We start from the raw sequence: 16,575 nt of genomic DNA on the forward strand, positions 1-16,575 counted from the left end.
GCCCGTGACTGTTGATCACATGTCTTTGGCAGCTGGCGAAGCTCCGCGATTGCTTTGATTGATATTTTGGAGGCTCTCTGTTGTTTATCATATCAAGCTTAATTTGATGCTTTCAAATCAATTAGATACTGCCTTTTCATAATTAACACCAAATGCAATTTTACTGCCACACAGAAATCTTTGTCAGAAATGAAAGAAAGACCATGTTGAGGAGAAATGGATATAAAATGGCCAACGTTTATGGTGTGAAAATTGGTTTGCATGGGTAAAAATAATATGATGTGATATCCAATATGGATGTAAAAGGCAATCAGAAGTGTTATACATGAAAGGCTGATAAGTGAATAGAAATCAGAGAATCATATCTAATCGTTCAAAATTGTGGATTGTTTCTTGTAAAGGGTAGTGAAATGGAGTTATTCGAAATAATATTGAAAAGTGGTGGCAGGGGATGCAATCTCAAGATTATCTAGATCATCTACGAAAGCTTTCGATGAAAATGATGATGTTTCAGTTATGATGCTAATGGAAATGACCGTACCTACATCGATAACAGTAGACGAAGTTTCCTAAGAAACCACGAAAGATCTGATTATGAATGATGCATTCAAAGCTCTAGAGGATCAAGATTGGACAGGACTAGCAAAAATCTTCAAGCCATACAGCTTGGAACTGTGTAGAGTATCAGACATTTTGATGCAGGGTGAGCGAATAGTAATACCGCAAGCGCTAAAAAGCAGGATCCTAGAGTTGGCTCACGAGGGACACCCAGGTATCGTCGTTATGAAGAGACGTTTACGACAAAAGGTATGGTGGCCTGGGATGGATAAAGATGCAGAGAAGTTTGCTAAAAGCTGCAGAGAATGTATTCTAGTTTCAGCGCAAGACCCTCCAGAGCCATTAACGCGAACAACTATGCCGGATAAACCATGGGCGCACATCGCAGCTGATTTCATGTGACCATTGCCATCAGACCATAGTCTACTAGTACTAGTTGATTATTTCAGCCGATTTATCGAAGTGATCGTGATGAAGGACATAACAGCAAAACTGACGATTCAGGCATTCCATGAAGCGTTTTGCAGGTATGGCATCCCGGAAACATTGCGGACGGATAATGGGGCATAATTCGTAAGTGAAGCGCTGAACCAATTCTGCAAGGAGCATGGCATTCAACTGCTGAGAACTACACCATATTGGCCGCAGGCTAATGGAGAGGTCGAAAGAGCAAACAGAGCCTTGAAGAAACACCTGCAAATAAGTTAAATCAACGAAACCTCGGATTGGACATGGGACTTGAGGACATATCTTTTGCTTTACAATTCCACACCACACTCAACAACAGGAGTTGCCCCGTCGGCTTTAATGTTTGGACGCGTGTTGCGGGACAAGCTACCATCTTTTTCAGCAGTTAATAAAGGGGCCATTGAGGAGATTCAAGACAGAGATCGCCAACAGAAGTTGATGGGAGCTGAATATGCTGATATGCTCAACCAAATGCGATAAAAGTTTGTGATGTGGTAGTGACTCGTAGAATGCTAAGGGAGAATAAGTTGTCGAGCAATTTCTACCAAGACAAATTAGAAATAGTTGAAAGAGTTGGATCGGATGCAACGTTAAAATCATCGCACTCAGGGAAGATATTTCATCGAACGTTACTCACCTGAAAAGGATTACCTCAAGGACGGATGATCAAAATGTGGATAGTGGATGTACCACAAAATGAGTCGACAAACACAAGAAAAAGCTCCTGGAACAAATCAATATTAATCGACCAAAACGGGATTCTCGTACGCCGAACTATTTGAAAGAATATCAGCTACGGTTAGTACAGGACCATTAAGAAGGAATGGAGGTGTAGGATCGGTTATGATACGATCAACCAGTGGTGTTATAAAGAGTATTACACTAACACATATGTATATCACAGGGACAAGTAAGAGAAATAAAGCTAGAGTTCAGTTGGTTACGAGTATACGACGAAGACGGTTGTTTCTTATTTCGCGTGGTGCACAATCCGACATTACAGGATCAACTCAATGTTTCATTGAATCCAATGGTCAGACAATCAAAACCAATCCGCCTACAAACGACCACAGTGTATATATAATTCACTTACATCGCACCGAATGGATAATTCTTCCTATTCAGGTACAGATGTAGCCCAAACTGTATGAATGGCGAAATTTGTTGGATTTCTCATGTTCCTGTCAAATTTGTCAATTTATTTCAATGGGTCAATTTGTACAAATTGAACGATTTTCCTTTTCCGCATAATTTGTCCTTCTAGAAACTCCCTGTCCGTCGTCAAGCCAGGGCCTCGACCCGACTGAAAACATCGGAAATAGCGGTATTTTTATATCCTCATACTTAAGTCATTCACTGCTTCCACAGCCTCTATCACTTTTCTTTAACTAAGGTGGCTTCCGGAGTAAAAGTGACTTGCGAAGCGATGAAGGTGTATTATTGAGTCAAGTGATGGTTGCATAAGGTTGATGAATTTGTACACCAAACCAGCGGATGGCAGATTTTAATACAGTCCTGCATAAGAACCTTACTGAAACTGTATAAAATTTTGATATATAAAATTGCAGAAGATTTTGATACAATCATTGTATTGAAATCTATACATTTTTTGTTTTATTTCAATACAGCATCTGAATAAAAAGCTTACATTTTCTTTATTAAAACCTTGCAGAATTTTATATGCCTAGATTTGATACAATAATTGAAAGATTTGTTTAGATGGAGTAAAAACAAATAGCAGATTTTTTTGCACTGAGTGTAGGACAACACTGTTTGTAGATATCGAAAATCACCATCAATTAACTCAGTGAATGTTTCAATACTTCAGAGTGGAATCGTGCAATTAGGTTGCAAATATATAGAATAAAAGCAGCATCATTTAATTTGAAAAACCGACGTGACTACTTTATACTGCTAGTGCAAATTGATTTTTCTTAAATGTACTAAAACCAGATTAGTTGTCAAAAAAACCCAATTTAATTCACCTAGTAGTGATACTGCCTTTCTTGCATTTAGCCAAGATACCAATTTTCTTGGCTTGATACACCTTCGTTACTTTTAAACGCAATGGCCGACCGTTATCAAATTTGATTGCGATCTTCATGGCTTTACCAACTTTCGAATGCAAATTGTTCGTTTTCGGAGTGACATAATAGCCTTTTTGTACAAGAAATAAAAATCAATTCGCCTAGTAGTAATATTGCTTTTTGTTTTTGCCTTAAGCCAAAACACCAACCTTTTAGGATGGAATCACCATTTTCTTCATAACTCAAACGCCATGAAAAATCGTTATCAAATTTATTAGCGATCCATTAGGCCTTTTCTGAGATCAAAACAGATAGATCACCTCGATAGCATCTCGATATCGGATATGAATGCATTTATGTTAATTAAACAGCAGATAATGTAATTTATGGTTCTTCCCAACGTGTTTTATTCTAATTCTATGACGTAATATTTTATGGTCACTAACAACTTCATATGTGGTTGTCTACATAAGAAAAAAAGTACTTTAAAGAAAACCCAACTTAATTCACCAAGCAGTGATAATGCCTTACTTGCATTTAGCGAAGAACACAACCTTATATGGCGCATACACAATACCGGTTACATGACATTATTGCTTGATTTAGTAGGTAATCTAAGTTAGTGAAGAATCGAAACAGTGTTCGACAGCTAGAAGATGCAAAAAGATAATTACGAAAGTGACAATTCCGTGCCAATTGAAGAAAAATGTGGACAAGTTGGTAAATTATCCAAATCAGTTGACTTGGACAGATCAGTCAATTGACTATTGGCATGAAATTTTAATTGGGCATATTGCGTTAATTAATGTCATAGGAAAATCAAGAAGCTTTGTAAAATTGCAACAATTAAAAAAAAACTGAAAATGTTTTGAAAATTGAATAAATTTCTAAAATTCCTGAAGTGCCAATCAAGCAAATGCAGGTGGGGTGTGGGTTCGATATACGCGTAATTATTTGGCGAAAAAAGTGAGGTTAAAACGATGGATTATCATTCGATAAATTGATGATTAACGCATTTTATGCAATGTTTCGTGTGATTAAAATGGAAGAAAATGCTTTAAAATGAAAACCCTGTTATGATTTATGCAATTGAAGTGATAAGCGAACGTAAATATTATTTCCAGTTTTGAAATTTTTCGAAACCTCACCTCACTTTTAATTGCCAATCAAACCCACATATCACGGCCCGCAAATGTGCATAGACGAATGAAGGTCATTAACCGCACTGTCACGAAGCCAACGAATAGTGCCATATTCGATTGTCCAATTTTTTTCAGTTCATCAAATTGAATGATTATTCCCTTGATTATGCAAATAGTCTGTCGATTTGATCCCCTCATCCGATTTTAAAATTTGCATATTTGCTTAAATTTATTGAGCTTTACCCTTAACATACAAGTTTTCTGGAAATACAAACGCTCTATCTTAACAATTAAATACAAGAAAATTTCCATCTTTCGTTTAGGACAACCGTGAAACGAATTTATTTAAAATATGGGATTTAATTTTCTAGAACACTTTTTCGGACATAGAGTCTGAATTCAACGTGGAGCCCCCGATCGAATGATTCAAAATTATTAACATTTTCAAGTGACTGGAAGCCGAAAACATGATTATAAGCCACAAATCCAGTCTAGTGCCAATTTGCACTTGTTGTTGCTTCTAGCTTCCATCCTTCCACATTCCATCCACATTGGGTTACTGATTTGAACGATGATTGCATTTGATTGGTGGTTTTGAATCGTTTATTTTGTCGGAAAGTAAATGGTACGAACCCACCAATCACGTGCAGCCAATAGTGCGCAATACCAAATCGTCAATAACAGTTCTTTTCCATATAAATCCTTCTTTATGACAGTATGCGAATAATACAATTGATTTCCAATGATGCTGTGATTGCTTCCGCAAACGCTGTGTCTTTTGTCAACTTGTCTTCTCCATGTTACTAAATGTGGATGAGTGTGTAATCTAAGATTCAAGAATCTTCTTCGAATTATCTATAAATGAAATTCGATATGAGCATATTTCTGAAAGTTTTCAAGCATTTCCATAATTACTTAATGCATAAAGATCTCGATTTTTTGAAACTTGAAACTTCTTTGAAACTCTTTAGATGTTGAATACATTCCACGAAATTTTGTCATAATCAATATAAGTATTCATGCAATTCCCAAATGTATGCTATGCGCTGAAATAGTTAAGTACTGATGAACACAAATTTGGAATCCTAAAGTGTTTTTATGAGTCATAAATTCCATGAGTCATAAAATTATGAGTCATAAATCAAATTCCAGAATAGCATAGGGTTTTTGTAGTTACTGACGTTAGGAAGAGGCTTTATTTCTGAATAGGTGAGAGATTTCTCTGAATTGTGCTGCAAAAGAAATGTTTTCTGATACGAACTGGTTTCTAAATCTATTTTTTTCATCCTAAAAACAAATTCTCTAACTAAAGCAGGCAAAAGAGTTTTCCGATGATCCTTATGAAATTGCTAAAAATTAAATGGAACAAGATCTTTTGAGGATTATAAAATATTTCTTTAATGCAATCTCTGTTGTGTGAGTTGAAGGTTGCCCAAGTTTTTGTCCTAATACTTTCAATGGAATGCGTTGTTGATTTTCGGTCATTGTAAATAAAAAGATTCTTAAGTTTTATAATTTTACATCTTTCTGTGCCAGAATTATATAGCGAGAGCAAAAAGCTCCATAGGAATTTGATCAACTGTTTTATGCGGCATACCTTGCGATTAACTCGAAGATTTTCGAAAAGAATGGTCGTTCGAAATTTCACTGACCGGATTTGTGTCCATGTGCTCATTTTTTATGTAGTTGCTTCAGCCTTTTGCAAGCGGGTGGTAGTTTAATAGAACAGAAATATTTATATCTTAATACAATTATGTTTTTATGTTTTCTGCGACCAGGATACTAGTCAAAAAGTGCAGAACAAATTTATTATTTTAAGCTAGCAACTGAATTAGAAGCGGCATTGATTTTAGCTTAAAATCGAGTAAATGTTCCTGGGGGTCCAACTTAAATATTTCGATAGCACCTTTGCTGAACAAATGGTCATAAAATGTGATAACGCAACAAAAAATATGTTTAAAGAATTCATAATCAAAATTAAGAAATGTGTAGGAAATATGTAAATGAAAATAAACACTGACTAAGTTGGAATTACTTTTCAAAATTTTCTGAGGGGGGCACAATGGAGTTCTGGAGGGGAGCCAGGCCCCACCGCCCCCCTTATTTACGCCAATGTTGGTCGAAGACAATTGAAATTTACTGCAATTACAGTTGCCTCTCCACATCTCGATATTGAAGAGACCATCGAGATAGGGAGAGATCGAGGAATGGAAGGAACATTGAAATGGGTACTAGATTCAAAAAAGCTCGTTGCCATAAAAAATGATAACAAAACAAATGTCATTTTTTTATTGTTGAAGTGTTTATTATTGTCCAAAGATGGTCTAGTAGCCTAAAAATTTTAACGTATCGACATAAGGTGAGAGAATCCTGAGCCAAATATGAACAGACCATTGACATGTAGGAATCCAAAATGTATGTAGATTGAAGGTATGGAGGAAACCATCGACATAGGCAGAGTTATCGAGATATAGAGCATCGAGATGGAAACTGGAAATTATTTTTTCGAGCATTAGTTAAGTGTATCAATATTAAAATATAAATGATTTTTTGGTACTATACCAGGGAGCAACTTCAAAATCATTTTCAAAATTATATTTTGAATCCTCTGAACCTGAAGTGCCTTCTTCCTGGTATTGCAGCAACTCATCCGTGTTGATGCATACACAGGGTGGGACAAAATTTCATTTTCAGTTCCTGCATGGTTTTTGCAAGCCTCTTAGGTTTTATAATGCTTGTGTGAAATTTCAGAACAATCGGTGAAACTATAATTTGGCGCCGGCGATTTTAATTTTCCATAGGATTTACTATGGGGAAATTGACCTTTACAAGGAAAAAATCCCCAAGATGTCCCATTATTCTCTAACAATAAATTGATCAAACTACATCGTAGGAAATTTGACCAGCAAACTTTCATTGGAAGACCTCAAAGACGTTCGTGAAAAATGTTATTTAGATAAACTATATTTGCTGTATGAACTCATTGCACTTTTTGTTCGAGCATCACTGCCATCTGCTAGGTTCTTGCCGTTGTTTGCACGAGGCACCACTTTGCGTGGAGGATTCGCTCACCATGAATGAAAAGCGGGTTACTAGGGATACGTTTACTGGCCTTGCTGTTTGAGTTTTCGTACCACAACCTAGGTAGAAGAAGCTCAACCAAATATCAATGAAGGTGTGATTAATAAAAAGCAGCATGTAACCTACACTTTTCAACATCATGCAACGAAGCGATTATAGATGCGATGTATTAGTTGGGGCCTCTCAATCGCGACGTCAATAGTTCGAAGCTAGTCTAAGCGATTTTTTTGTTACTGGTAATCTTTTTGAAATTCTTTATATTCCCAAATTCTAACTTCCGAGAAGCTTTCCAGTATTTCTATAGATAGATAGATATAGATAGACACTTGTGATACTAATTTCAGAATAATTTATTGAAGTTGTTCTGCTGCATTGAAACTTGATTGATATGCCGATAATTCAAATCTAAAACCTACCGGGTTAGAGACACTTTTTACAAAGTTGTGTATTTTTTAAATTGTGAAATAGTTTAGAAGATTTCTAGATTTGTTTTGCCACGGGTTGAGAATCTCTTTAATACAGATTGTAATTGTAATTGTAATTGTAATTGTAATTTATCAGCCTTCACCCTGGCAGACACTGTCCGCCCATCTACATCTTTAAGTTAGGTGAAGACCTGCAAGCCTTCTCACCGTTAGCATGCGCTAGACCGTATAGTACACCGGTTTCCAACCACGAAGCAGGCGCTGGGCTTAACCAGTCCCACAAGTGTCGGATACATTAAAGAAAAGAGAGTTGACAGGAAAGGGAAAGATTAGTGGAGAAGAGTTGCGTTTGCTGAAACGAGACAAATAAATTGGCATGATTTGTATGGTAATTGTGCACCACGGAGGATGCTAGTCCGTGGATCCCTTAGATGTTCGATTCCACGCCTTTCTTCCAAACTGATATCTGTAACTCAATCTATGTTTGGTGGCAGTATAATCTTTTTGTTCATATGGACGTTCATTTTCTTCAAATGCCGGTCGTCTGTAATAATACAAAATAATAAAAGGGCCTCCTACCATTTGACCCTGGAATATTAGTAATTGTCCAAAATAACGTTCTTGTTGATATTGAAGTCACTAAAGAAACATTCCAAACACTGGACAACTGCTCCAAAGATACGTTACATTTAAAACAAAATAAAATCAAATCAGTTTCTCGAAAACTATCACCCAATTCCACGCATCATCTGTTTCTCTGTAATATAAATATAAAATTACTCGTCACATAATTGACCACCTTAACAAGTATAAACTTTTGTCATTCCTATTATTGTTATTATTATTAGTTTTCACTCAGTCTTTATTCTATAGGGTTAAGGCAGGTATTTTCGTCTTCTCGTCATAGTCTTGAAAACCAATATAAGCGACACCTTTTACCAAACTCATCCGTGTACCAAATCGTAAATTGCAGGAGAAACGTACTGCTATAGTGGAGTTCCAGCAAATGAACGTAGCTTTCATTGGTTTTTAAAACCTACGACGATGGACAGGGAATACTTACTGTGTCGCTACCAGATGTTACTGGTCAAACATCACCAAAGTCTGTCTATATTAAACACTTATGTTATATCCAAAGGATTCGACGTAATTTTATCAATTTTGACGAGAATTGAAACATATTTGAAGCTAAGCACATTAGTTTTCCACAAAGGAAAGAATCAGCTGTCATGTGAATGGAACGTTTCGGTAGTTCGTAAGGTATTTTAAAGTACACTAGAACATTTACGTGCACATGCTTTAAATAAATCAGTATTTACTTTTAGTTATCCAAACTCGATCCCAACTACCCCGAAACAGCTTCTTACTGTAGTAGTAACGCAACCGAATCGGGGAATTCATGCAATATATCGCAGAGTTTAAACCTCTCTTGCGTTATGTAATATCCCACTAAACAAAGCTCCTAAGAAATTGATGCGTGAAAAATAAATAAAGTTATCAGATTGCATAAGCGGCAAAGTTTATATTTTAAGTTGATCCGTTTAGTGTCAACCGGTGGATACCTGTTCTAAAACACTTATTTGTTTCAAGTTCTATTTCACGCAATCCCCACATTATACGTAATAATGGAGTGCTGACAACTCAAGATACTAAAGATCATGAGCAGAACGGAGGTAGGCATAACTTCTAGGGATCAACCACCACCAAGAATCTCTTTAATACAGATTATAGAAAAAATCTGGATTTTATGTACACAGTCAGTCCCGGCAACTCGTATTCTTGTTTAGACGACTGGGTCTTTCGATTAAATATCGATTCATTTGAATCCCCATTTAATTTAGTTGCTGTAAAGGAAAATTCGCATCAAGAATATGGGTGGATATCTTCTTTATTGTTCCGGACCTAGATAGAATAATTTAAAGCTCCATCTAAACTGAACTTGTGGTTGAAAGAAGGGGAAATATGTATAAAATGCGCTGGTTGGCTAAAATGCACTATGTACCACGTTTTCTTGGTTATTAACCCAAATTTTGTCTCAAAATTGTGAGCTGATGAAAATATATGCATGCCGTTAGCGCTGAAAAAATAGTCAAACCGTGGTATATAAAATTTAAAATAAAAATCTTTTGTTTGCGTGTTTACGTCATCAAAGCTTTTTTTTGTTAATAAAGCTTTAAAAAAAATCAATGCTTTTTCTTTAATTACAAAAAACATTTTCTCCTTCTTCTAATCAGTCTAAAACATTGACTATCTAAAAGTATATGACTAACACTAGTCTTATGCAAACGAGTGTGTCTATTCCAGTGAAAAATATTGGAATATGTTGATTACCATTTTTGGGTGGCACATATTGCCCAGCGTGATTCATTAAAAAAAATACACTATTTTAGAATAAAATCATTTTCTTGTAATAATGTTTTTTTTCAATGAAAATTCTTGGACTATATAATGGCTGATTGGCATGTTAGAATATTGATAAACATTCCGCAAATACATTGTTTCGGATGAAATCGTAATTAAATCAAGAGATTTGGGGACGCATGTTGGCCATACTTCCCCTACTTAGTGGACATACATACATAGGTAGGTATGTATAATCGAATCGTTTTCCTTTGTTCTGCAAATCTGACTAAGTGGATTTCAATCAATTATTTCAATAATAGATCGTCTTGTTGAAACCATTACAAGCGTATGCGGCTGAACCATTATAATGAAAGTAAAAGGTATCTGTATCGTTAAGAGGCGTGATTGTTTTTTTATATTAAACGAACGTAGGGGGAATTAAGCTTGGAGCAGTAGTTTTAGTTCTATTATTGGCAGGGGTTTTTTTATGTCTGAATATGCTCAAATTTACCTGGTCAAACATTCTTTGCAGTATATCAAATAACATTGTTGCCAAATTTGCATAAAATTTGGTCGACCAAAACCCCCCTGACAATAATAGAATAAAACCTGCCAAAGCCGTCTTTCCCCCTACTTAGTTAATAAATAATATCGGTTCGAAGCGCAGCTTAATTCACCTACTTTTCATGTTTGTCGTTTTGGTTCAGTCATAGCATCAAAACACTGACATCAGAAAAAAAATGATGTTCCCATGTAGACAAACGAAGCGCACCCTAAAACGGAGTCAAGTTTACTAGTGTGTTTTTTTTTTTTTTTTTGGTCTTTATTAAAGTGATTTTTCATATGACAATAAGTTCATCACTAGTTTACTAGTGTGTTGAATTAATCACTTATTTTATAATTGATCACTTCATTTATTCATAAAATAAGAGAACATAATGGATAAAACACGTTACTTTATTAAATGGGCACTTTTCTCTTGCTTTTTCTTTTTTCTGCTGAAAATGTACTTATTTTTTAGGAGAATAAGTGGATCTACTCATTTAAATGAGTGAATCCACTTTATTCTTTTCAAAATGGGTAAAATTTTTCAGCAGCTAGAAAGATAGCAGCAGATTTAACTCGCGCCAACTCGACTCAGCGAAGTTGGCAGCACCATCTTCAGAACCGAATGAAACTTGTGGTATAAAAGATATGGTATTTCTAAGGCACACTCTTGCATTCCTAGTTTTTCAAAAATTGTCATGGGCCTAATTTTTTTTCATTTATTTTTCTTAAAATCGATGCAACTCTAAAATGACAAGACTTACAAAAAAGGGTTGTATGGCGGACTGTCGTGAAATTCCCAGAAGTTTTTTCTTTGAAAAATATCCGTGTCAATAAAAAAAACTGACTCTCTACTAGTAAAAAAATAGTTTTTAAAATTAAAATCTATATTACAAAAAAACTTCATCTCAGAAATCGATGAAACTTTTATTGCATATAGGTATTATTTCAATTCATCTCAACTTTTCTGGGAAAAATGTATTGTGGTATATTTATGGAAAAAAAGTTTTTCTAACTCAAAACTTTTTTTCATATTGAGTGAAAAATCATTATCAAAAATTTTATGCCTACAGCGCCAAATATAGGTTCAGCAGACTATCATCAACCAATGACACATTTTGGACGTAGATCTACTAAAAGTTATTCTTAAGTATCCATCCAATTGAATACTAACCGCATGATATGGACTCTTTATTGTTAGTTTTGTAAATTAACGAAGCATTTTGGTGAGGGATCAATTCACCTAAGATAAGATTGTTATGCCCGGTATATGTACAGAAAATAAAGACAAATTGTAATTTTGATTGCTTAGACCGATGGACACCGCATAACATCAAATTGAGGGAGATTTACTTGAAAAATAAATCGCATTTCCATGGAGTATCGGGTCATGTAGATGCGTAGAAATGGTCCACCACTGCTCCGATTACGGTAAATATAACCACAGTAAAAGAAATTCACGAGAAAAGCCCATACCTGTCTTAATTCGTGAAGATGGTGATTACAATCGAGATGATTCTTCGTATTTCTGCTGCCTCTGGTGTACGTTTTCTTCCGTAAATGTTCGCTCCGCAGTGGCCAGACCTTCCAGGAATATCCTCAATAGCACTGACACCGAAAAACACCTTTTCACTAGTTGCGGCTAACGGATATCAAATTCAATTTTCCAAAGCTATTGGGTTAACAAGTGTATTATTATTTGCGTATTTCCGAACCTTATCACTGACCAATTTTACGCATCAGCTCCGATCCAACAAACTTTGCTTCCGCTCACTTCCTAGAACGAACGCACTTTCGATGAAAAATTGCTTCTTCTCACCTGGATGTCAGGAGGTTGCACGCAGGAAAAAACCCGTGCGAACAGGAGAAAATCAATAATTTATCTCTCGTTTTCACTCGGGAGTTAAAGTATGCATAATGTCCTATCTTGCTTCAAATTACTTTATGATTCTTGAGACCGATTTGCTCGGTGGAAACCGCCGAATCACCTGTAGAATCTTTTCTTACTTCACCAATTTTTTTTATTTTTCTTCTTCTAAACACTTTTCACAAATTTAAATCACCCCACTCTGGGGACAAGTGGCGGGACCCGAAACGGGGCAAACGGCGGTGCTGGGTGCTAGCAACTTTCACAAACCAATTACCAGTAAGCCTTAGTTATCCGCAGGGGATGTTCCAAAATGCTACCGCACAGCTCGATGTCTTAATCCAAACTGAAGTTTGAATTCCAACTCCGAGACAGCTTTTGCCCTTCGTCAGATGGCAAGAACCCTGGATCACAAGGTTCGGAACTGCGACTGAGAACAATCCGAATGCCACATCCGCCGGTTGTCGCCTTCGTGCTGCACACCTGCCCGTTTCCCTTTGCTGCGATTGGAGCTCAGTTCATTCCCGAGCGGGAGAGTGTTACAAAGCCATACCGAACTAGCGGAGGGACATCATAAGGCTAAAATTTGCACCACTAGCATTTAGATGAATGGAAACTTTTAATTTCGTTAAGCAAAGACACAGTTTCGGGGATGAACAGAGATGTTGAAACTAACTCATTCCAGAGGTTGAATTCCAAATTATGTTGTAATTTAGCATAAGTTAGTACAACTAGTGCTTTCACTAGTTATTAGTGGAAAATAAACACCAAATCGTTATCATCGCTAGGGTAGAAATATTTCACAGTCAATGCAGTGAAAAACATGGATCTGCAGTCGCCTTCATCGCCAGCTATGGTGGAGTGCGACTTCGGGTGCAGCCGGAAAATCATTTCCAACACCGACTGCTCATTCTCTTGCATTCAGCCACTCAGCAAGTCGCTCTGACATGCTGCTCAGTTCGCGCCTTACCGGTAGTGACTCGGTGAGTGGCCCATTTTAAACGCGTGGTGATTTTTTTTCAATTTGCTGGGTGAATGTGTACATTTTGCTGTGGTAAATTTTATCTTCGCGGTGCTGTGGGTGATGTGAGTTCTGTTGTTTACTTTTCTGCTTCTCCGGGAATGTGAGGTTGATTTCGAAGCAGGAAGAAAATAAAAAATGATATAAAAAAAACATCACCTTCGTCCAGTGCTGCCGAAAACGCAAACCTGATTCATCGTGCACTAGCAATAAATGAGCTTATTTAGGCCCTTCCTTAGCCGTGCGGTAAGACACGCGGCTACAAAGCAACATTCATGCTGAGGGATGGCTGGGTTCGATTTCGGTGCCGGTCAATGTACTTTTCGGATTGAAAATTGTCTCGACTTCCCTAAGGCATAAAAGTATTATCGTACTAGCCTCATGATAAGATTAATGCAAAATGGTAACCCTGGCTTAGAACCCTCGCAGTTAATAACTCAGAAGTGCTTTTACGAATACTCGTTGCGAGCCGGCTTCTGTCCTGAAAGTAGACATGTAAAATTCCAAAAGTAGTTAGTTAAGAAGCTATTGTGATAAAACAGCCGAATCAATTTATTTATTTATTTTTTTAATTCAGTTTCTCAGGACCATTTATTGCAATCATAAAATATTTACGATACTTTTTTTTAAATTTTCAAATGAACTTTTTTATAAAATGCAACTCGACTCAGTAAACAATGGTAGTGGCTATACTTTCTTGTTTTTAGCAACACACTTTAAGGATATCGAAAATTGGTCTACTATCACCTACCTGTAAAGTTGGTTGGCTACAGCACCGATTTATCTATGTCTGGCGTATTGTAGAGCTCCATAATCGTCGGTCTTATTTATTTATTTATTGTACTTCGTCTTCGGTTCATAGCCTTGCAGACTGTTTTGACTTAAAATTAATTACACTCAACACATCGGCATTATTGAATAACTAACAATATAATCAACAAATCTACAGAAATCATTATTCAAACATATATATTAAATAAACACTGCCAGCGTTCCGAAGTCGCTAGAAAAAACCAGCGCTTTCCAAAGAAACAGCATTACCGTTCTGCTCACAAGTAGTTTCAGTGTAATCCTTAAATTTACGTACCGTAATCCTTTTGGCCAGTTTTGGCATTTCAAAGCATCAGCACGGTACTTTCCATCATCAATTTCTACTTTAAACGATATATAAAGTCCATTGTAGAGACATCTTTCCAGGTTGGCTTTAGGCACCAATTGCGTTGTTGATCATTCGATCCATTTCTGCTCCAGTCACGTCGTTGGCAATGTTTGAAAGGTATAGCTTGAACGTTTCATTCGGTCCGTCAAGATTTCTAATTTCTTCGGCTGCGGTTTCAGCACTCAACGTATTTTGAATTATCGTAGAAGACAATGGAGCAATATCTGTTGTTAATGAAAGTGATATCGGAGTATTGCGCGCAGCCGGTAATACAGTTAATTAGTTCAGTGCGTGTTATTTCCTTGTTTCGACGGCAGAACGATCGCGCGATTTGCCGAAATTTTGTGTTTTGTTTTGTTTTTCCCCGAAAAGTAATACTGGTATTATTAAACACTCTATATTGTCGAATAGAGCTCCCTATTATTTACCTTTCTTTCCACTAACACAAAATTTCTTTCCTGATACATCTATGAAGGTAGTATGTGTTCCTTGAATATTCACTAGTAGATGTTGAACTAACATTCCTTCCCTTCCTTCCGTGATTGTAAGGACGTGGCCAGGTATACAACTGGCATTGTATAGGAAAAGGTACGTTGTTAATCCCAAGTACCAATTTGTACAATATGCGGTAGATTGCTCAATTCAAGCTCTGTCTGGTAAGCAAGGGTGTCGTGGAGAGGGTTCTCTTCGTCGACTTCCCCTCATTTGAAATGAAAGTGACAGGCAGGAGTTTCTCGGCAGCTTATCACCTTCAGAAATGCAAGTTCGTATTGTTTTCTTTCGTTCTGAAGCGATAAACCGTCTGAGAGATCTGCTGCTTGTCACTTTTGCTTAATGAAGAGGGGTCGACGGGGAGAGTCTTCTCTGCGACATTCTGCCCTTATTCCGGATGGAGTTTGAATTGAGCATTGTGGCAGCTACCCAAGATTTGGTGCTATATCTATATATGCTATGCTATGTTATGTTAATGAAAGTGATGCTGGAGTCGGGAAGTTGAGATATTATCAATCAACTGATTTGCCAATTTTAAGGCACAGATGTGCAAATCTTCCACTTCAATAGTTTCGGTTGGGGAGAATACGAGTTCATTTATCGATTTCGTCGCTGCAAAACGACAGTAGACCGAAAACGTGGCGTTTTCTCTATCAAGTCGCGGCAGCTCACTCGCACACATCGCACATGATGTTTCAGCACGGGCAAACACCCGCCTCGTCTTCGGTTAATCCAACACATATCGCACGAAACTGTCGAATGCCTTCGCAGAAACCTTCACAAGCTACTAAAATCTCACCCGGATATGCAGAAATCATTAGAGCATTACGGAGACATTTAAAATTGCAACCATATTGTCACACACACAATATTGTTAATCGGTCTCCTTCCCCAGTTTTCCTAAACTCGGTGACGTATAACTCACACAGCAAGGCAACAGAAGAGCGCAGCGGTAGAAATAATAGCACGATCGGATGATAATAGGCGGTGGGCACGATGTTTTGCTTCAATGGTGGCACTTTACGATCCGCAGTCCGATTTTTGTCTTGGGCGATGTTGCTCCAGTTTCCTCGAACGTTGAAGCTCCTCCAGAAGTTCAGATCCACCTACCGCGTGCAGTGGCCTTCTGTCGGGATCTATCCGGTTCTCTGTTGAATATTGTTGTCGCTATTATTTTTTCCGACATTCGCACTAAGTCATCAGCCCACTGAAGTATGCCTTATTTTATAAGTGTCACAACATTTTCTTCTTTGTATACTTGATTTATTTATTCATTTATTCAGCCTAAGGCCGGAGTGGCCTCTGCAATACATAACAGTCATCACTATTCAGCACGGTCAGTGGCTGTACAATGTACATTGGCAATCTACTGAGGATCTGTAAATCGTTCTCCACCTGATCGATACATTTGGCTCGCTGCGCGAAGAGCCCTCTCATGCCCGTCGG

At 37.1% G+C, this 16,575-nt stretch overlaps 1 protein-coding gene across 1 annotated transcript in view; it reads right to left on the reverse strand.

The window, feature by feature from the left end:
* Positions 1-12,789, reverse strand: part of LOC134215353 (SCY1-like protein 2) — a 330,601-nt gene extending 317,812 nt beyond the window's left edge. The window contains exon 1 of the mRNA XM_062694565.1: positions 12,067-12,789. The gene's annotated coding sequence lies outside the window, so the exon portion shown is untranslated. The remainder of the gene's footprint in view (positions 1-12,066) is intronic.
* Positions 12,790-16,575: the final 3,786 nt, after the last annotated feature.

The sequence above is a fragment of the Armigeres subalbatus genome, chromosome 2 (assembly GCF_024139115.2).
Source record: "Armigeres subalbatus isolate Guangzhou_Male chromosome 2, GZ_Asu_2, whole genome shotgun sequence".
NCBI classification, from domain to species: domain Eukaryota; kingdom Metazoa; phylum Arthropoda; class Insecta; order Diptera; family Culicidae; genus Armigeres; species Armigeres subalbatus.